Raw genomic sequence first — 21,577 nt, forward strand, 5'->3', positions numbered from 1 at the left:
ACAAACCAGTAGTGATTCCACATTGGAATTCCACAGCTATCAATCGGTTCTGCAACTTAATACACAGATTACAGCTAGCATAAAAGATTTCAATGTGCACAAACTGATTGGTAAAAACAATATATTAAGGAAAAGACTACTTGGAGTTTGCTGATTGTAGAAGTAGCTCCTAGACATCCTTGCGGTTGGTTATAGCCCCTTAGGGTGAGAGGGTCTTGAGATAGGATGGAAAGGAAGAAACAGAACCTAGGCAAAGGTTTGAGGTTAGATGCAGTGACTCTGAGAAGTAAGAGTCAGAAAGTGAAATGGAGATGTAGAAGAGCCAGAAAAGACATCATCTATGAGTTTGTTACTAGTAGGCACAAATAGAGTTTGGTGGTGCTGGAGGCCCTCTAAGAATGTGTGTGTGTGGGGGGGGTGTTAGTATAGTGTACACTACATCAGTAAAGTGTTACATGCTGTTTTAGTTTGAGTTCACTGAGAAACTGGCTCTAGAAGTGGAGTTTGTACACACACACACACAAGATCTAAACATGCTTTTGTGAAGTATCCTCCAAGACTTTTGCCACAAAATGGCCTGGTCTCCCTAACTCTATGACAGGGAGGGAAGAAAATAGAAAACATCCCACGGGTAAGAACATGTGTCTTCATGGATGGTCCAGCGGCGAAGGAGAAGGGGATGAGATCTACATGAGTGAACTGGGAATGGGGCGGGGGTGTGTGTGTGTGTGTGTGTGTGTGTGTGTGTGTGTGTGTGTGTGTGTGACAGGGGTGAGGAGTGGGGGATGAGAACATAGGGGAATGGGAGGGTCGAGCTGGAACAGGGACAGAGTGGGGTGGGGGGCAGGGAGGGAGATACCATGATAGATAAGGACCTCATGGGAATAGGAAGAGGCAGGGTGCTGGGGAGGCTCTCAGGAATCCACAAGGATGACCCCACCTTGGACTGCTGGCAGTGGTCCAGAGGGTGCCTGGACTGGTCTACTCTGGTGACCTGTCTAACTGTCATCATAGAGACTTTGTCCAGTGACTGATAGAGGCAGATGCAGAGATCCATGGCCAGGCACCAGGCTGAGCTCCGGGAATCCAATCAATGAAAGACAGGAGGGATTCTGCAGGTGGGGGACGTCAAGATCATGATGGGAAGATGCGCAGAGATGACCGGCCACACTAGTGAAAGCCCATGAACTGTGGACTAGTGGCTGTGGAGCCCTCATGGGACTGGACTAGGCCCTCTGGTTACAGAAGACAGTTGTTTGGCTCAAACTGTTTGGGGGGCACCCAGGCAGGGGGATCAGGATCCATCCCTAGTGCATGGGCAGGCTTCTGGAACCCGGTGCCTGTGGTGTGACACCTTGCACAGCCTTGGTGCAGTGGGAAGGGGCTTGGACCTGCCTAGGCTCAGTGTGCCAGGATCTGCTGACTCCCCATGGGAGACCTTGATTTGGGGGATGTGGGGATGTGGGGTGGCTTGGGAGGGAGGGCTGGGGGGTGGGAGGAAGGAGGAGGTGGGATCTGTGGGTGGTATGTATAGTGAGTAGAAAATTTCTTAATAAAGAAAAAAAAAGAACATGTGTCTTTGCAAATAGCTATAAGGGAAGTCATTTCCAACAGAGGTTGCTGCTGTTTATCACACGGTATAAAAATGCCTGCAGTGGAAGCATGAAGCCGGAAGTTCAGCCATGAAAAACTCATCCATGGAGAGAAAGCTCAGTTGGAAACTCCAGCTGACTGCTTCAGTTTCCCCAGTCAGTTTCTTCTGGGCATTTGTAAGTACCTGAGTTTACCATCATTTGCTTTCTCAGTCAGCCTGCTCCAGGCCAGATGTCATGAACTCCTGCTTTGATGACGTTTCCCTGTATACTTCCTCCTTCCAGGCCAGATGTCGTGAACTCCTGCTTTGATGGCGTTTCCCTGTATACTTCCTCCTTCTATCTGCTACTTGCCATTTATTCATTTACTTTTGCTTTCTGTGCACTTAAACCTACTCATTCAAAACTGACAGTATGGCTGCCATAGATCAACCTGTGGACCACACGGAACAGTGGGCTTCCCATCACTCTGACAAAGAGCTGAGATAACTTACAAGCAGAAACTGTTCCGGCTCATGGGTTTAGAGATCTCAGTCTGTCATCAGTTGATTCTGCTGCTTTTGAGCCTGAGGCGGCAGCACATCCTGGTGGGGAGCACAGCAAAACCACTTGTAACTGGGATGGGGGAAAAAAGGAGGAAGAGAAGGGAGCTGGAACCCCATGATCCTCTACAAAGACATGGCCTTTAAATGACCAGACTTTCTTTGGACCTCTGGAATGTTCCACCATCTCTCTCTAATGCCACACTGGAGAACAAGTCTTTAACACATGGCCCTTTTGAGGGGCATTTAAACTCTGTGCTCACTTGAGTGCGTGTGTTACAGCCATGCCACAAGGCCTACATGGAGTCAGAGAACAGCATGCGGTCATTTTTCTCTCCTTCTACCCTGTGGATTGCATGGCCTTCACCCCCGCACCCCATATGCCATCTAGCCAGCTTTCCTTTCAGGAAGAATCTTTTCTGTTTCTTCTTTCTTTCTTTCCTAGTTGAGTATCAGGCTCAGGACCTCACACACCCTAAGCTTGTCTGCTCTCTGCCGCTGAACCACACCTTAGCACTATTTCCCTTTGTTGAGATTTATTTCATTCTTAACTATGTGTGTGTGGTGGTGGTGGTGGGGGGGGGGTTCTGTGTTGGGTTATATGCACATGAATGCCTGTGCCCATGGAGGCCGGAAGTGTGGGAGTCCTTGGAGCTGGAGTTGCAGGTGGTTATATGCTGCCTGATAAGGGTGCTGAGAACTGAACTCAGGTCTTCTCTAAGAGTAGTGCGGGCTCTGAAATGCTGAGTACCTCTCCTGCTCCTCAGGAACTATTTCTTAATCCAGTTCTTAGCCACGTGGTAAAAACCATCAGAACTTTTAACATATAACACAACCTGAGTCAATAATCTAATGTGTCATAATTAATATCAGCACCAATACAACATTTTGATCACTGTATCTGTTACAAAAAATAAAAATCTAAAGGGGTTAAAGCCATGCAATAACTGTGCCCTTGAGTTTTCCAGGCCATTTCATAATTAAATTCCTCTTTGAAAGAGATCTCTATTGCATGCAGTTCAGACTTTGGTAGGTGGCAGGGGTGAGATTTTTTTTTTCTCTCTCTCTCTCGAGGTCACCAGTGCTTTTAACCACTGCCTAAAGTGCACCCGGTGTTGATTACCATACCTCAGATTAACTAGATTTAGCATGCAGCAATCATACTCCATTCAGCAGGGCCCATCTCTGGTGAATTGTGGACATTAATGACAGTTGCAAGAGCTCAAATATTATATAATCACTAATTACATTCTACGCAATTAGTAGAGGCTCATCAGTGTGAATCACTAATGGCTGATCACCCCGTTCTCTCTGGGAGGAAGCAGACAGGCTGCATAATTTTCTGATTGTATTAGCATAGGCACAAATGTTATTAACAAACTTTGGTCATCATGAAGAAGCTGAATGGCTGTGTTGGACAAAGGCAAGAGACTCCACCTGATGGGTGCAGACACTTCATTCTGAACCTCAAAGCTGTGTGTTTATGATTTGGGGGTGCGTCTCATTCACCCACCAGCTTCCAAAAGGAAAACTGACACAACATCCTAGCCAGCAAGCTGATGAAGGATGAATGCAAGGCCATCTAAAGAAACAAACCAAATCCGGCAGCCTGTGGACCTGCTTTCTTAAAATGGGTTCTGAAATCCAAGTTTTAGGAATCCCTGGGATATATCTAAATCTGAAGCCAGTGGCTAAAAGAAAGGTATACTTCCAAAAGACTAGCGCGCTTATATGAACTTTATTTACCCTCCACATGCTTGGTTACTTTTTTACTTTGCTAGCATTATCACAACACAATTCAATAGACTAGGTGGCTTATGCAACAGAAGTCAGTGGTTGGCGTTCTCCCCTGGGGCCACAAGTGGCCAGCCTTCTTGTCCCTCTGGCTTTTCTTTGTGTACAAGCACCTCTGGAGTCTGTGTGTCCAAATCCCCTCTCTGAAGAAGCTACCATTCAGATGCCTCATTTTTGCCTTAATCGCATCTTTAAATACCCTTCCCGGAACACAGACAGCCCCATTGTGAGCTGCTGAGGGTTGGGCTTCAGCATGAATTTGGCAACAATGTAATTCAGCTCAGAGCTGGAAACAGTCCAACCCAGGAAGTTCTTGCTGGAGGATTGGAGAGAGGCTTGATTAGGGCCACGATGGAAATAGCATTTGGAGAAAACTGATAGCAGCCAGCAGCCACATGCAACCGCCAAACGTGTGGTTACAGTGAGTGAGGATGTGATCTTTATTATATTTTCCATTTGAATTAATTTGAAATTTAAAACTAAAGTTATGTTAAATATTCTTTCTTTTTTTTTTTTTTGGTTTTTCGAGATATTCTACAGCTTGTGTGTTGTTTGGGTAAGGTTAAATGTCATTTTAACCACTGAAATTGTAATGTCTAACTTAAGCTGGGTCACCAGTGTCGAATACATGTTTAGAATTCAGAGACAGAATAAGATGGGGAAACAAAACAAAACAAAACAAACATACATACAAACAAACATTTTCACATTATATATGGAAATGAAAACTATTTTAAATCTATTGTGGTAACTGAACTATATATACTTTTAAAATTGATTTTACCTGTTTCTTTTTGCTACACGTCTTCTCTCTATATGTCTACAGGACAGAACGGAGGTAAATAGCCTACTAGTATTCACCAGAGTTGGGTCAGCACACAAACTAAATTATGGCTTCCTCTTGCCAAAACAGTTAAGGTTCTGTGTTCTTTTGAGTTCTCTGTAGTTAGATTAAAATAACAAAACCATTTCTCCTTAGGTGTTAATGAATAAATTGTTTTCCTGTTAAGTTTTCTTAACAATCATTTTCTTAATAATAATTTTTTAAATACCAGAATTTAAGTGTCAGAAAAATTTTCTCCATAATGAAAAAGGTCGTATGTTATTCTGGTATTCTGCTTCCACCAAAAAAACACTAGCTTAATTTGCCCCCTGACACACACACACACACACACACACACACACACACACACACACACACCACACACACCACACCATTGAACACCAACCTCCTCCCCAACTGCTAGGAAATCCCTGAGTAAGGCAGCTGATACTGTTTATTTAATACACATTGAACACCTTTTCTAGTTTCTTTTTCTATAGCATGGTAAGGCCAAGATGGTCCTGTGGGGCCTTCAGTTCTGGAACATCTTTGAGATACAGTCTTTGCTGTGACAATAAGGAGTCTGGGGGATTGTAGGCATCAAATTCCAGAGTTTCATATTTTGCATTTTGAGGATGCATTTCTTCTATTACAAATTAAAATCACAAACTGAAAAATCACATTAAAGATGAAAGCACTGACCATTACAGCACCAAGGATTAATCGTTTGAAGTTCAAACAATAACTGATATTAGATCAAGATAACTATTGGTTCTTTCTAATCTTTTTGTGGAGTTCTTGTTTGTATGTTTATTGCTGGTTTCTACTTGTGGTTTTGAAGATTAAATCTGGGGCCTAGTGAGTGCTGAGCACTTGTCTACCACTGAACTGCACCCCTAACCTTTAACCTCCTCTTACACAGCTTAATCCCCAATGTCATAAAGATCGAGTAACAAACAGCAGATAGAACATGGGGACATCTGACCCTGTAATTCAGCTTGTCCTTACCCCACCCACCAACACATGTGAAGTTCCTATTCTTAACCAATGCTAACATAGAATGTCGGAAAGTCCCTAAATGACCAGAGAATTGGTCCAATATCACACCCTCCCTCTAAAATACACACCAAGGGGGGCAATCAAAGAGATACTTTTTCCCCTTATCTCTTTGTTCTTTCTGGCATCAGTGAGCCTTGAGGAATAATGAAATCAGTGCAAACATTCATTGGAAGGATGCGCCTGCTTTGAAGATCACTTGCTACCTAACTGCCTTGGTCATTTACATGGAATTCAGGAGGATTTCAAAGAGTTTCTCACCCTTGTTACTGGGATAAAAGGGAGACTCAGGTGGTGTGTGTGTGTGTGTGTGTGTGTGTGTGTGTGTGTGTGTGTGTGGTTTAATATTTGATGAGGCTTCCATTTCACACACACAAGGAGTCCCATGTGGATTTTATGTTTCTATAATTGAAGTGGTTCAGATTGAATCAATGGTAGAAAATACATCCAGATTCAAAAAGGAAAAAAATATTTACAGTCAGAAAAGATGCACGTGAGTGTCCAGCTCCATATACATAAAGCAAGAGATTTTCTAACTGTGTGGTCACTGCAACATATGTTTAGTGGAAAAGAAGGGATGGAAAGTTGGTAATGGTTCCCAGAAGAAAAAACACAAAGGGCCCATGGAGGAAGAGAAGATGGAGAGCTGAGTCCTCATCTATCAAGTTTAGTAGAAAAATGTGGAAAGAAAAAAACTCAAGACCCAGAGAGTAGTCATATTAAGTGGAGTTTGGAGACATTCAACAATCAAAAGTAGCCCAGGTTGTTGAAGAGGCTCTGATTCCTTTGGAAACCTCTCTGCACTGTTCAAGACAGGCTCTTCCAAGGTATTTTTGGCATGACTTCTCATTAGACAAAGAATCATCTGCACTCTTTATTTCTCATGCTGCTCACCCACTGTCACCTGCCTCACAATCCCCACCCCACTGCCCAAACCCCTCATTCTCTTTATCTTCCATTTTCTATCCCAGGATACTTCCCTTGCAAACCCCAGAAGACTTTTATAATGACACTTAGTCAGCTCTCTAATGGGTTCCCTTGTTAGCAGGTCTGGTGGGCACTTCTCTACAATGTCCCTAGAGTTCAGTCTTCTTGTTCTATTCACTCTCATGGGTAATGCCATCATTAGCCACATGTCCAACGTCACATACATGTTGATGGTGAACAAATCAGCCTGCCCTCTCTGGTGTCACTTCTCTGCCAGTGACTTGAACAGTTCAGAAAATGGGCATCTCAAACTAGTGGATCCAAATCCCAACTCTCCATCTTCTCTCATGCAGGCTGCTCCTCATTCTGTACAGTGTTTGTATTTGAATGAATGGCTGATGCCCTGTCACCTAAGTGAAGAATAAAGGCGTTGTTCTAGACAACCATGAAACACAAGAGACAAAATACACTAAAGCAGACAAGATCCCCAGATAGGAGCCCTGAAAACTAAGATAAGAAAACTTTCAAGAAACAGCAAGCACCGAAGAGAAAGAAATAACAGAATAAAAGAGACAGACCAAATAAACAAGAGCATCAATACCTAAAAAGACACATTTGTCTCAACTCACAAATGATGCACTGTATTGTGGAAAATCCAAAGATACTTATACTAGAACAAATAGAATAAAGCTGTTAGAAAAGTTCCACAAACAAGAATAATTTTATTTCTGTGTACCATAAACAAATAAATGGAAAAATGTTTGTGTGCATATATGTGCATGGAATAAATATATGCATGCATAATTACATGTATGTGCCTGTGTGTATAAAAGGCAGATGGCATTAGGCATCTTCTTTGATTTCTCTCTACCTTATATATTTGACTTGGGGTCTCTCAATTGAACTCAGAGCTTGCTGACTCAGCTAGTCTATCTTGTTAGCTTGCTCTGGGGATCCTCTGTCTCTGCATCCTGAGGGATGATCAGCAGGCTGCAGGCCCTCCTGGTACTACATAAGTGCTAGAAATCCAAACTGTAGTCCTCTTATCCACTGTGTCATCACCCCATTCCTAGAAAAAGGAATTTTGAAATGTCATTTGCAATAGCATAAAAACATCTAACACCCAGAGATGAGTGTAACAGAGTTGCAACGTGCTTCCAGTACTGTAATATCACTTTGAAAAACTGAAAATCTGCTGGGTGGTGGTGGCACAGGCCTTTAATCCCAGCACTCGGGAGGCAGAGCCAGGCAGATCTCTGAGTTCGAGGCCAGCCTGGTCTACAGAGCGAAATCCAAGACAGGCACCAAAACTACACAGAGAAACCCTGTCTTGAAAAACCAAAAAAAAAAGGAAAGAAAAGAAAAAGAAAAACTGAAAACCTGAATAAAAGAGATAATATTTTCAGTGCTTAGAAGGCTCAATATTATAAAGATGGAAATTCTCCCCCTACTGACCCATTTACTCAACATATTTCTAATCCACATTCCAGCAAGCTTTATTTAGAAATCAACAAACTGATTCTTAATGTATATGGAAATGTAAAGGATCCAAATTAACAGAAACAGTCATGAGAGAAAAAAGAGCAACTTAGGATAACTTTTGTCTCTACCAGATTTCAAGACTTAATGTGAAATTATACTAGTGAAGATAGGGTGATATTGCTTCAAACACACATACATAAACCAATGTAACAGACCAGTATCAAGTGTAGAACTACAAGTGTATAATCCATTGGCTTTCAACGAAGATGCCAAAATCACCCAAAGAGGAAAGGAAAATGTTCTGAATTATAATAGCATGGAGAGTGGGAGATAAATCACATAGGTCTGCGTAATCACTTCATGTGGGCATTGCTTCCATTCATGAGGACGGAGCTCTCATACTTTAATCACTTCCTCTAAAGCCCCACACTATCACTTGAGGATGAAGCTTCAGCATGAGTTTTGAAGAGACACTGTAGTAAGTAACTTTTCTCTTGTAGTGATTAGACAAAAAAGAGAAAAAAGACAAAAGTAATTTAAGGAAGGAAGAGTTTCTTTTGGCTTACCGTTCCAGAGGACATAGTCTATCGTGGTGGGGAAAGCATGGCAACAGGAACAAGAAGCTAGCTGCTCACATTTTCATCTATCTACAAGACACAGAGACAGGGAGAGAACAGGAAGTGAGCCCAAGCTATATACCCCCAAAAGCTGTCTCCAGTGACAGACTTCCTCCAGCCAGGCCCCACCTCCTACAGGTTCCATAACCTTCCAAAGAGCTCCATCAGCTGGGGACCAAGTGTTCATGAGCACATGATGTGTGTGTGTGTGTGTGTGTGTGTGTGTGTGTGTGTGTGTGTGTGTGTGCGCGCGCGCACGCACATTTCTCATTTAAACAACCGCAGACACAAAATTCAAACCACAGAAATGTCATTCAACACACTCTTTCTCAGCTGAAGAGAGATGCTGTGATGTGCTGCTTGGGTCTCTGTCAAGACTGAGAGACTCATTCTTTAGTGACTAAGTTGTAATTATAATTTAATATCAGAAGTACCCACTTGAAACTGGACCCTGGGTGCATAGGGGATCATACCATTGTTTTTACTTGTGTCCATGGTCAAAGCTTCCATAATAAAAAACATACAATAATATTGTCCTTGTTTGCTTCTCTGTTGCTGTGATAAAAGCATGACAAAAAGAAAATTGGGGAGAAAAAGGTTTATTTTAGCTTGTAGGTTATATTCCATATCCAGAGAAGCCAAGACAGGAACCTGGAGGCAGGAACTAATGCAGAGACCCTGGAGGAACTTACTGGCTCACTTTTGTTAGGGTATTTTTTTTTTTTAATCACAGCAACAGAAAAGAAACTAATATATTATTCCTATAAAATTCATTCTGAAACTTCTTCACCAAGTATGAAGAGGTGGGAGCTAGTCTGTCCTCACCAATGGAAGTAATGCCCACATACAGCTGGCTTGCTCAGCTACTTCAACTGTACAACCCAGGCCTACCTGCCTAGGGAGAAAACTATCCACGGTGAGCTAGGCCCTCCTACATTAGTTAGCAGTTTAAAAATGCCCACTCACTTTGCCTGACGGGTAAACTATAAAACACATGGCTGTGTGTGAGCAATGTTTTTCACACAGTGCCAAGTTTCGAGGCTTTCCACGAACCCTCCCTGCCCTCAAAACCAGTATCATGTGGGAGACTCTTCTACAATATTTGACAAGCTCTGCTGCCAGCTTGTTGGCTTTCTGTCCCTCCATTAGCCCAACCACAGCTTCTATGTGCTGACCCTTGTAAATGGAGGTGGAGTTTTTCTGTCTCGAACACTTGGACCCAAATAAACAGACAAAAGCTTATATTAATTACAAATAGTTCGGACTTATTACTAACTAGTTCTTATATTTAAATGAACCCATTTCTATTCATCTATGTATTGCCACTTGGTCCATGGCTTTACCAGTCCTCTGGCATTCTTCTTGCTTCTTGGGCAACTCGCTAATGTCTCCTCCAACTCTGCCCTCCTTCATCCCAGTCCTCAGTTTGACTGTGTTCCACCTAACCTTATCCTGCCTTGCCATAGGCCAAACAGCTTTATTATTAACCAATGAGAGTAATACATATTCACAGCATATAGAAGGATCCTCCTACAGCAGACCCTAAAGATATACTTCCATATGGGCATGGAGGAAAGCCTGAGTAACATGTGTAAAGGATGGATGAAGTCCTGTGTGAATGTGTATTGTTGACATGGGCACAGCTGTGTCCATGACCCCAGTGCCTCAAACCTATGGTAACTGGCAAAGCCTTTCTCCAGGTGTCTTAGTGAGGGGTTACTATTGCTGTGATGAAACACCATGACTAAAAGCGACTTGGCGAGGAGAGGGTTTATTTAACTCACAGTTCCATATAGCAGTTTGTCTTAGGGTTTCTTTTGCTATGAATAGATAGATACCAGGACCACAGCAATTCTTATAAAGGAGAACATTTAACTGGGGCTGGCTTACAGGTTCAGAGATTTAGTCCACTATTGTCATGGTGGGAAGCATGGTGGTGGACAGGCAGACATGGTGCCGGAGAAGGAGCTGGGAGTTGTACATCCAGATCACAGGCAGCAGGAAGATACTGGGCCTGGCTTGAGCATTTGAAACCTCAGAGCCCACCCCTAGTGACACACTTCCTCCAACAAGGAGGCATGCCACCTAATGCCACTCCCTGAGCATTCAAATGTGAGTCTATGGGGGCCATTCTTATTCAAACCACCACACAGTTCATCATCAAAAGCACTGAGGGCAGGAACTCAAGCAGGGCAGGAACCTGGAGAATGAACTGATGCAGAGGCCATGGAGGAGCGCTTGAGAAGGCCAGGCAAAAACCATGACAAGCTCCTAATAACTCAGTTAAGAACTAGACCTCAGTTCCTGCACATACTAGACCTGGGCAAACCCCTCCCCCTCATGCCTCACAGATAATAACCAACTAAGGACATAGCCTGGGACTTGTCCAGACTTGCCCAAGAATGGAAAAGCTATAGCCTTAGCCTTCCCACCCCCCATAGCCCTAACCAATTAGAAATGTACTAATAAGATTGCCACTTGCTTAAGCCAATCGTAAAGTGACCCAAACGGCCTTAGAATTCCTTCAGCTGTGTATAAAAGGAGCCTGTGAGTTTCTCTCAGGCTCGCTCTTTGCCAGTTTGTCAGATAGTTAGACCCCCAACACGTGGGTAATTTTTAATAAACGTTCTTGCTGATTACATCATGACTGGTGGTCTTTTATGGGACTTCTCTCGGACTCTGATGGTGCTGCTTACTTGCTTGCTCCTCATGGCTTGTTTAGCCTGCTTTCTTATAGAACCCAGGACCACGAGCCCAGGGATGGCACCACCCACAACAGGCTGGATCCTCCCCCATTGATCACTAGTTAAGAAAATGACAAACAGCCTGATCTTATGGAAGCATTATCTCAATTGAAGTTCCCTCCTTTTAGATGACGCTAGCTTTTGTCAAGCTAACATAAAACTAGCCAACACACCAGGTGAGGTGCAGAGGAAACTGGCAAAGCCTTCCTCTGGTCCAAGAGTATTTAGAAAGGATTGACCAGTATCTGCAAAACTAGTCATTGCAACTTCCTGCTCCCAGATGACTGTAACCTGAGACTGCAGTCCCACAGAAACCACCTACTGAGACTAGCTGAGCCTCCCTCCTGTGATGTGCATAATAATGCAATGAGGTTCCAGAGCATGCTTAGAGGGTGCCCCTCCATCAGCATGAGCATAGCCCACCACCTGATTCCAAGCTTTTCTGTATGTCTGCCTGCCTGTCCTTTTCTTTATTCCCTCATTGCCCCAGTCAGGTTTCTAGACCAAGGTATGCTGGACGCGGCACACTTCCCAGAATATTCTGCCTCAATGATGCTGGTCTCTAATTAATTACAGAAGTCTTTGTTTTTAGCCCCAGATAGTCAACATCAACTGTCACAATGAAGCACGAGTAGGTTTCACTTGTTCCACAAATTGCTAATGTAAACTATCACATGAACAGCCTAATAGGGTCTTTGCCTCCCTCTGAAGCTTCACAAGCCAGGCCTCAACCATCTGCATTTCCATCAACATTTTTTTAAGACAGAGTTTTTCTGTGTAGCTCTGGCTATCCTGGAATTCACTATGTAGAACAAGCTGCCCTCAAACTCCATCAACATTCTTATCTTTCAAGTTCCCACTGCTCAATAGCTTTCCCAGCCAAATGCTTCTACAGCCCTTCTCCAAACCAACATGGTCACGTCTATCACAGCAAGATCCCACTGTCTGGCACCAATTTCTGATCTGTTATTGTGATAAAACACCATGACCAAAAGCAACTTGGGAAGGAAAGGATTTATTTGAGCAGACAGGTTACAGTCCACTATCAAGTGAAGCCAAGACAGAAACTCAAGGCAGGAGCCTAGAGGTGGAAACTGAAGCTGAGACCCCAAAGGCGCACTACTCACTTGTAGACGGACTTTTCTTTGGGGGCTGCCAGCTCAGAAAAAAATGACACAGAAACTTATTATTAATTATGAAAGCTCGGCCTTAGCTTAGGCTTGTTTCTAACTAGCTCTTATAACTTAAATTAACCCATATTTTTTAATCTATGTTTTTCTACACACTCATTACCTTATCTCCATTATGCCCATCCTGGTTATTCCACATCTGGCTGGCGACTCTGCCTTTCTTTTTCCCAGAGCTCTCTGTCCAGAATTCCTGCCTATACCTCCCTACTTAGCTATTGGACATTTAGTTTTTTATTAAACCAATCACAGTGACACATCTTCACACAATGTAAAGGAATATTCCACAACACTCACTGATTGGCTCAGTCCGTTTTCTGAAGATTCAATGGTATACTTATTATTTATGTCCTTTTGAGTATTTGTATTATATTCTTTCATAAAGTAAATTACAGAATCTGTGGTTTTAGCTTGCCTTAATCTCATGGTTGCTGGTAGAAGATGCAAGACTCCTGTCAGAGGTACGAACTTTATTGCTCATAGGAACCATGAATTTCCATGTTTACAAATGTGCATCTGATCAAAATGTCCACAAAGTATCATAGGGGTGATGTGGAGGTTAACCCTGATGGGTACTATATACACAGGATGTTTGCATCAGACTTGAAAAATCCTAGCTTAGGAAACCCAGTTTTTTTTTTTTTTTTGCGCTGAAATGTAGTATTTTATTTGTATGTTAATAAATAAAGTTGCCTGGAGATCGAAGGTCAAATAGGCATAAACAGAAGTCAGGGGGTGGTAGCACACGCCTTTAATCTGATCACATGGCAGACAGAGTCTCTGTGTGGTCAAGGACACAGCCAAGCGTGGTGACACCGGAAACCCAGTTTTTTAAAGTGACCATAGCAAGCTTTGTTCAAATGTTTCCCTAGAAGAACATATTGCCAGTTTTAATGCTGGATAGGAAACATTTCTTCAGAATGGGCTGCTCTTCTATCTTCCAAGGTGTTCTCTACAGTCAAGAGAATGATCTATGATGACCATACTTTTGATTTGAATGAGTGGGTTTGTTCTTTATATACCAAGCCAAAGTAAAAGAATAAAGAAAAGAATAAGAGATAGATAAGATGATAGAGAGATAAAAGATAGATAGATAGATAGATAGATAGATAGATAGATAGATAGATAGATAGGGCACATGGCCAAACATTGTCAATTCAGTTGCTCAAAACATCGAGCAGAAACCAAGTGGGGAAGCTCTACAGAGTCAGTCAATTGGAATTCCCTTTAGAGAGCGTCCCCTCGCTGAGACTTCAAGTAAAAGACCAAAGAGCGATAGATAGAGAGGACATTATGAAAATAGGTGCTCACAGTATCCAACAGGAGCCAACTGGAGAAGTTGAAGTAGTCCACTGGAATCCCTAATTGAGTTTTCTCTCCATGGATGAGCTTCCCATGGCTGAACTGGCTTCTCTTTCTCACGGTAAGCATTTTTATATCATGAGATAAACAACAGTAACCGCTGTTGAAATGGTTTACTATCTAGCTGTTCTCAAGGACACAATGATACATGGCAGTTCACTATATAAATACCTTTGAAAAGAAAGCTGAATGGAATAGTTGTTACCAGAGGCTGGGGAGCACAGAGAAAGAGGAGGACTGAGGAGATGTTGACCAATGAAAGTAAGTTCCAGTTAGATAGGAGTAAAGAGGTCTAATGGCTACTGCATAGTAGAGTGACTATAGAATAACGTACTCAAAGGTTTTAAGTATTTTTGACATACAGAAAGGATAAACATTAGAGGAGGAATATGCTTAACCTAATTTAAATATTCTACAATATGTAAATGTATCAAAATATCACCTGGTGCCTCCTTAATATGTTTTTGTTTTGTCAGTTTATTTTTAAATATCTTTTTAATTTTTAAAAGAATAAAATGTCTAACAAATACCACCAATGTCTCTGCTCACAAGATATGCAGATGGGACAGTTATGGAGAACTCCTTACCAACGATATTACAAGAAGAGAGTACTTCATCACAGACAAACCCCAAAACAAAGGTCCTCAGCCTTTCCCCTTCTCCCAGGCTCAGAGTGGATTGTGATTTGTTTGGTGCATACCTTTCCAAAACACTAGCTAGAAAAGTACAAGTATATATCTGTCTGTCTTTCTGTCTCTCTCTCTGTCTCTCTCTGTGTCTCTCTCTCTGTCTCTGTCTCTCTCTCTGTGTGTGTGTGTGAATACAGTAGAGACATACATAAACACACATTACCTATATGTCATCCTGCAGCTTGTTTTCATTGAACAGATCCTTGCCATATCGTCCATCCTTTTCCTTGTCTTCCATGACAATGAATCTTCCTTTTTCTAATCTGCTATGTAGAGAGTCATGACAGAGATGTACCAGTTTAACAGGACTTTCCTTTTGGTTGTGTCCAGTTCCTCCACTATCATCCCTGTTATACAGTGCTGACCCCCATCGGACAGGTCTCTTCATAGGTATTTTACCTAAGGTGGATTCTGAGAAGGGTTGTTGCTAATTTCCCCTCTAAGATCATTGGGTTATAGCCCACTGGTAGTTTTTGAGAGTGCCCATTTCCCTACAGCCTTGCCAGCCATGTACTGTTGTTCACTTTAATTGCTGTCATTTGGAAGAGAGGCATGGTGTTCTATTTGTCTCTTCCCAATCTCTAGTAAGCTGAACATATTCTCATACCTCATTTCCTGGGCTGCTGTATATTAACATTTACATGCCAGGACTTGCAACAAATGCATCTTGTAAACAACCTAGTTTTATCTTTATAACCCGGGCCAGTCAGTTTACCATTACAATAATAAATACTTGAGATAATCAGCTTAGAAACAGAAAAAGTTGCTTTGGACTCACGATTTTTTCAGTTTTGGTCCATGATCAGTTAGCAATAGAGCTTGATTCTGGGGTAAAGCAGTTTATCATGGTGGGAAATGTGCCAGCTGCTTGCCTCATGGCAGGCAGAAGTAAAGACAGCGAGGCTGAGACAGAGATAGACATACCACAGTCTCCTTCACTGGAACACCCTTATTGACCTAAGACCTTCCATGGGTCCCACCTATTAAAGATTCCATAACCTCCAAAAGCATCATGGACTAGGAAGCAAACTTTTAATTTTTTTATTTATTTTTTATTTACATGTGTGCTTGAAAAAGTTTATGCACAACAGGTGCATGCAGGTGCCTGAGGAGGCCAGAAGAGGGCATCAGATCTCCTGGAATTAGATTTGCAGGCAGTTGTGAAGTACCTAATGCGAATGCTAGGAACTGAACCTAGTCAGCAGTAAGTGCTCTTAACTACTGAGCCATCTCTCCAGTTCTAGCTTTTAACACATAACCTTTGAGGAACATTTCAGATCCAAACTATAACTTAACCCATCCCCTGTGTAGTAGGGAGGAAAGAGCCACTATCATAAGCTGAGACCTAGAAGTTAAATAATTGCTTACATTTGCACATTGAATGTTGGTGGAAGTGGGCTCTTCTTAAAAAATTAATTTCACAATATCTGTTCTCTTCTTAGCAAAATAATCCTCATTCTGGTAGCAACAACATGTACAGCCTCAAATCCACACTTCCCAGCCTTTCTGTAGATGGAAATAAGTTGCAGGCACAAAGTGAGGGCTGGAGGTATCCCACAAAGCTCCTCTAGGGGAGCGATGGTTCCCTCAGCTCTTTCGCCTTTCTAGCCCTCCTTCTTCTTCCTTCAGATGAGAAGACCGAGGCTACAGCAGCCACTGTACAACCCTGAGGCAACCTTGAGAAGGAACTAAGATTGGACCAGAATGATGGAAGCCAGGTAGACTAAAAATACACACGGAACCTGGGACGAGACATCATAACAACTATTCTTTTCCACTCTAGACAACTGACTTTGTGCTTTCTTGTTATAGGAGCCAGAGTACTCTGCTCTTCTGTTATCGTTGAAATGATGATGGAGCCAGGACTTTGAGCAGGGACAAAACCATGTACTTAACCCTTTAGATATGTTGAGTTAACCGCCCCCCCCCGCTTCTTTTTCAAGACAGGGTTTCTCTGTATAGTTTTGGTGCCTGTCTTAGATCTCACTCTGTAGACCAGGCTGGCCTCAAGTAACTCTTTTTTTTAGGCAGGAATCTTGATGTGGGATTCTGTCCTCCAGGAATGACATGGCAGTTGCTCTTGGGAAATCAGAACAGCTGTGGTTTTACCCACACAAGACCTTCATATGTGAGGACTGTTAACATCCCTTGGTAGAGGGGGAATCAGACCCTGACTTGAGACTCCAGTCACTGCCTCCTGCCCCACCCTCCCCCCAGCCAGCTGCAGGTAATCCTGCCCCAGCTGTGTTTGATGTTAAAGTAGACAGGAGGTGGGAGATGACTGGAGATGGGGGACTCTGGAGATTCAGTATTCATGAGTCGTCACCCATGCTAAGGTGTAACTTTTTTGGTAATGCCGTTACTTGAGTCACTCTCCCAGACACCCCGCCCCCTCCAAACGCACTGGCTCATCAAACTGGACTTAGAAGGATGGCTTCTTTGGCATGCCATTGGCTTCCTATCTGGGGTGAATTGAAATAGACTTCCCAGAAAAGGTACACATGTCTTCCCACAAAAGGGATGGGAGGTTGTAGAAGTCCTCATCAGTGGCCAGTAAAGACTCTTGCCCTGGCTTTTTTCTTTGTTTTGTTTTGTTTTTTGAGACAGGGTCTCAGCATATAACTCTGACTGGCCTGGAACTCACAATGTAGACGAGGACGGCCTCGAACTGGCTAGCTATTCTCTTTTAGGACAGTTGGAGTCTCAAGTCTTGACTCCAAGTAAAAATAATTTCAGTCTCCTAACAGCAGCAGAAGATGAAAGGCTTGTGAACAATGGCCACAGAAATGAGCTGGCACTGCACAGCTATTGTTACTGATATCTACTCAGGAAAGTGTGAGTTTGTAGAAAAGAACAGTGTTGACAGGTGTTTAAAAACAGGGTTCTGATCCTAGCTTGACCATTGTATTTGCTGTTGATCTTTAAAGAAAGAAGTCACATGATTTCTCTCTGTCTCCCCTTTCTACAATGCTAATAACTCTGTCTTTGTGCCATAAGCTTATAATGAGAGGCCGATGATGAAGTACAGTACACACAAGCTTTTCAAAAAAGCATCAGTGCTGCTCAGAGCATGGAAGGGATCATTATACGACTATTGAATTCCTAGTGCATGTGTTCCCATCATGCTCAGAGAGCCTGTAGTTGTCATTATCAGATTTTGGTGACCTCAATTCTCTCCCTTTTTCACCGTTATGACTTGGGAGAGCCTCTGAGACATGGGAATAAAGTCACAATGGAGCTCCATTGTCATAAGGAAGGGCAGGTGACTGTGAGTGTGGTGTGTGTGTGTGCATGTGTGTGTGCTTGTGCGCACATGTGCGTGCAAGCCTGTTTAATACTTAACCTATTTCTTCTTCAGTTTTATATATTTTATGCAAAGAATTGCTGAATATTCATTGATCCATCTGGTACCCCACAAGTACGCTATTAGAAATGCATTACTTATCTATATTTTTTGAAATGTTGAAATAATTCAGTGTTGATCCTTTGTGAGATAGGTTTGCTACCTTTAAACTGAAGTGACAATGACATCCAAGCAGGCTCAAGTTGTACTCATACCCTTGATGCCTCTAACAAACCAGAGCCTGCATGTGAGAATCCTGTATGTCACTATTAAATTGGAAAAGGCCTGAAATATCAAAACCTCACTTCTGGTAGGGAAAGACAGTGCGAAAAGAGCAAAGGAATGGTTATTCATGAATCCCTGACAGCCTGCCACCATGAATAACAGCGTCCTCGCTCTCCTCTTCTCAGAGCTCGTAATTTTTTTTTCCCCTGAAGGTGTTTTACCTACACAGGAAGAGCTGGGCTGGCGCCATGTCTAGTAAAGATGATTTTTAAGGCCTCTTAAAACACACCAGCCTGTGCTCAGGTTACAAGCCTTTCTTTTTTGCATACAGCAACGTCCAATTCATCTCGGCTGCGGGATAAGATCGACCACAGTGATTCGCCATGTTTGCCTGGGTATCGTGACAGTCTGGTGATATTAGAAGAACTCACTGATGAGGGAATGTCTTTCTAAAAATTGCAAGCAAAGGAGTCCAGCTTCAAGCTTTTGCAACCTTAAGCTGGGAGAGCCCATAGCATGGGTGCTGTGGATAGTTGGAAAATATGGGTGACTTTGCACATGAAAGGGTTGGGATGTCGTTTGAAAGAGAACACAATGTGTAGAAAATGACCAGGTAGAGTGCAGCTTCTGGTGCAACCATGTGATGAGGTGCTGGCCAGCGGTTTTTGTTTGTTTGTTCCCTCTCTCTCCTTATGAAAGATATTTATAGACTCCTGGTTGCATTTGCTTCCGCTTTCCCACACAGTTATCTTCTTGGGCGTGGATTAAATGTAGATCTGGGTGTTGAAAGACATTTACATAAGTGCTGTTTGTGAACACCGAGGCCAGTACGTCTATTATCGCCAGAACATTTAAATCTTAATGACTGGCATTGTTGTCTAAAAGACGTTGTTTTTCCTGCTGAGAAACTGCATTAGATTCAAGAAAAGGAGCTCATTTCCATTCTCTCGGCAGTCTCTCTAGAAATGACATGCAGTGCTTGAAACTGTTTATTTCCAAATTCAGGCCTCCCTCGCATCAGTCATCAGCTTCAATTACCAGTTTTCCGGAGCCGAGCCATCAGGCAGTCTGACACCGGGGTCCGGCCTAATTCCCACCTTCTCCAGAGTCAAGAGCATAATGTGCGGATGAAAAGGTGCAAAATAGCCTGGACTTCATTAGCATGCAGGGCCTGGCTGTTCATTTGCTGGCTGCGAATGGAAGTTCTGACACTCGGAGCTTGCTGCAAAATGAGAAAAGTCCTCTTCAGGGGAGATGGGGTCCTTGGCGGTGAGAAAAGGTCATCAAAAAGCCAGCCGCTGCCCTTGCTCCCTGCTCTCCATGACTGCTTATTGATTCCAGGAACACCTCATTACACGCTGGATCAACATATTATTGCCATGTTCTGGGACTGAATTGTTTACAAGTGTCTTTATCGCCAGCAAAGGCCTGCCCAGAGATGCGTGACTACACTCATTTGGCTGTGACCCGCCAATTATGTGTTATCCGATATGTTGCTGGGTATCTTGATCTTTGCCCGGGTCTTCTCCTGGCATCAACACAGTCCCATTTACTACTTCTTTCTACCACTCTTTGGGAAAGTAGCCATTAGCCTGTCAGTGTGTGTGTGTGTGTGTGTGTGTGTGTGTGTGTGTGTGTGTGTGTTACCTCTACTACAGGAAATAGAAACATCTTTGCTCAATTTCTTGCTGTATATGAGGACCACAGTAATTTTACAAAAAGAAATTCTCCTCTCTCTCTCTCTCTCTCTCTCTCTCTCTCTCTCTCTCTCTCCCCTGCCCCCACTCCCCCCCCCTTTATGGCATTCAGGAAACCCATACAATCTGCAATCAGTATGCACGGCAGAGAGTCTAATGCAGCCTGCTCCCAAGCTGCCTCTGCTTGCATATAGGCCCTACGAGAGAGCTGTCATATTTTATTTGGGCAGAGCCACTGCAAACCACTGCACAGGACCATTTTAATCTTTCATTACAGACACTTCTATGGCTCCATAAAAGGAAGAGTGGAATAGCAACTCGATTAAAAACTCAGTGAAGAGATTGTGCAAACCCTTTACCTCCAAAAGTAGAGATAAAGCCATAGCTTCTGAGTGCATTCAGCAAGAACACTTGATTTCCCTTTTCTCCGTTGGTGACTAAGGACAGAACTTCATAATCATGTTGAGAAGCAACAACTTTCTTTCATTTTTATGAATACTAGTTAGAGCTTTAACGACTGCCAAACACTTGCATCACCTCAAGCCACTAGTATATAAGGGGCTGTTGCTCTTACATTTCTAACTGCTATCCAGACCAGCTCTGAGTTTTCCACAGAAGCAACACAGAAAAGCAAATTCCAAGACATTGGTCTCTACTTTTCCTGGAAGTACCCGTCCTTGGAAATGGACACATGCAGTAATGATCAAAATGACACTCAAGAATATAACTACCCTCCGAAAGGTTACATCTCTGAGCGCATTCATTTCTTGCAGTTCTCCAGATAAGTGTGTTATTTATCTTTTTAAAATTAATTTTCTCCAGCCACATTTTCCCCCTCTCCAATTTTTTGAGAGTTTTGTAAAGAGATGGAGTTCCTTTTGTCCTTTCTGAAATATCTCAGGCCTGGCTTTCTGACAAATGGCTAACTGAAAAGGACAAACAAAGGCACCCTCGTCGGAGTGCTTCAGGTAAATTGGAGTCAATGGAGAGATGTTTGCTTCGCTGGCATTTAAGCACACTGCAAATTCTGTAGTGTCATCAGCCAACAAATAGCCTTTGGAAGAGGAGATGTTAGGAAGGATTACTCACAATGTGTTTCTGGAGGGATGATCGCACAGAGGAGGAGTTTGGTCCAGGGATAATGACGGAACAAGAGGGAGTGTTTGCAGAGTTTCCCAGTGAGGAGCAAACGTCAGTGTGGGAAGGACTCGGAGAATTACAAAAAATGGTGACTCAAAAGACAGGATTATCCACAGGGAAGGGTTTCTTTGATCATCTTAGAGGGTAATGAATGATGTAGCAGGAAGAGTGCTCAGTCATATGTAAGTGAATGTTCTAGGCAAAAGGGACAGCTCCAGACTTTATACCAGGATTGTTATTTCGATCAGGAAACAGAATTCTTCTCTGTTATGGTTTAAGTGTTTCATCTGCTTTATGAATCCCCTCACTTTGGCACCAAAGTTTCTCCTCAATTACCTGGCTGGCCACTAAGGCTGC

At 42.9% G+C, this 21,577-nt stretch overlaps 1 long non-coding RNA gene across 5 annotated transcripts in view; it reads right to left on the minus strand.

Annotated features, from left to right (window-relative positions):
• LOC128101773 (uncharacterized) overlaps nucleotides 1-21,577 on the minus strand; it is an 87,282-nt gene that overhangs the window by 44,504 nt on the left and 21,201 nt on the right. For all 5 annotated transcript variants that reach the window (XR_008215181.1, XR_008215185.1, XR_008215180.1 and 2 more), the window contains one exon: nucleotides 8,783-8,863. This is a non-coding gene — a long non-coding RNA (uncharacterized LOC128101773). The remainder of the gene's footprint in view (nucleotides 1-8,782; nucleotides 8,864-21,577) is intronic.

Source organism: Peromyscus californicus, unplaced genomic scaffold (assembly GCF_007827085.1).
Source record: "Peromyscus californicus insignis strain IS unplaced genomic scaffold, ASM782708v3 Scaffold_7__1_contigs__length_154581171, whole genome shotgun sequence".
Taxonomy (NCBI): Eukaryota; Metazoa; Chordata; class Mammalia; order Rodentia; family Cricetidae; genus Peromyscus; species Peromyscus californicus.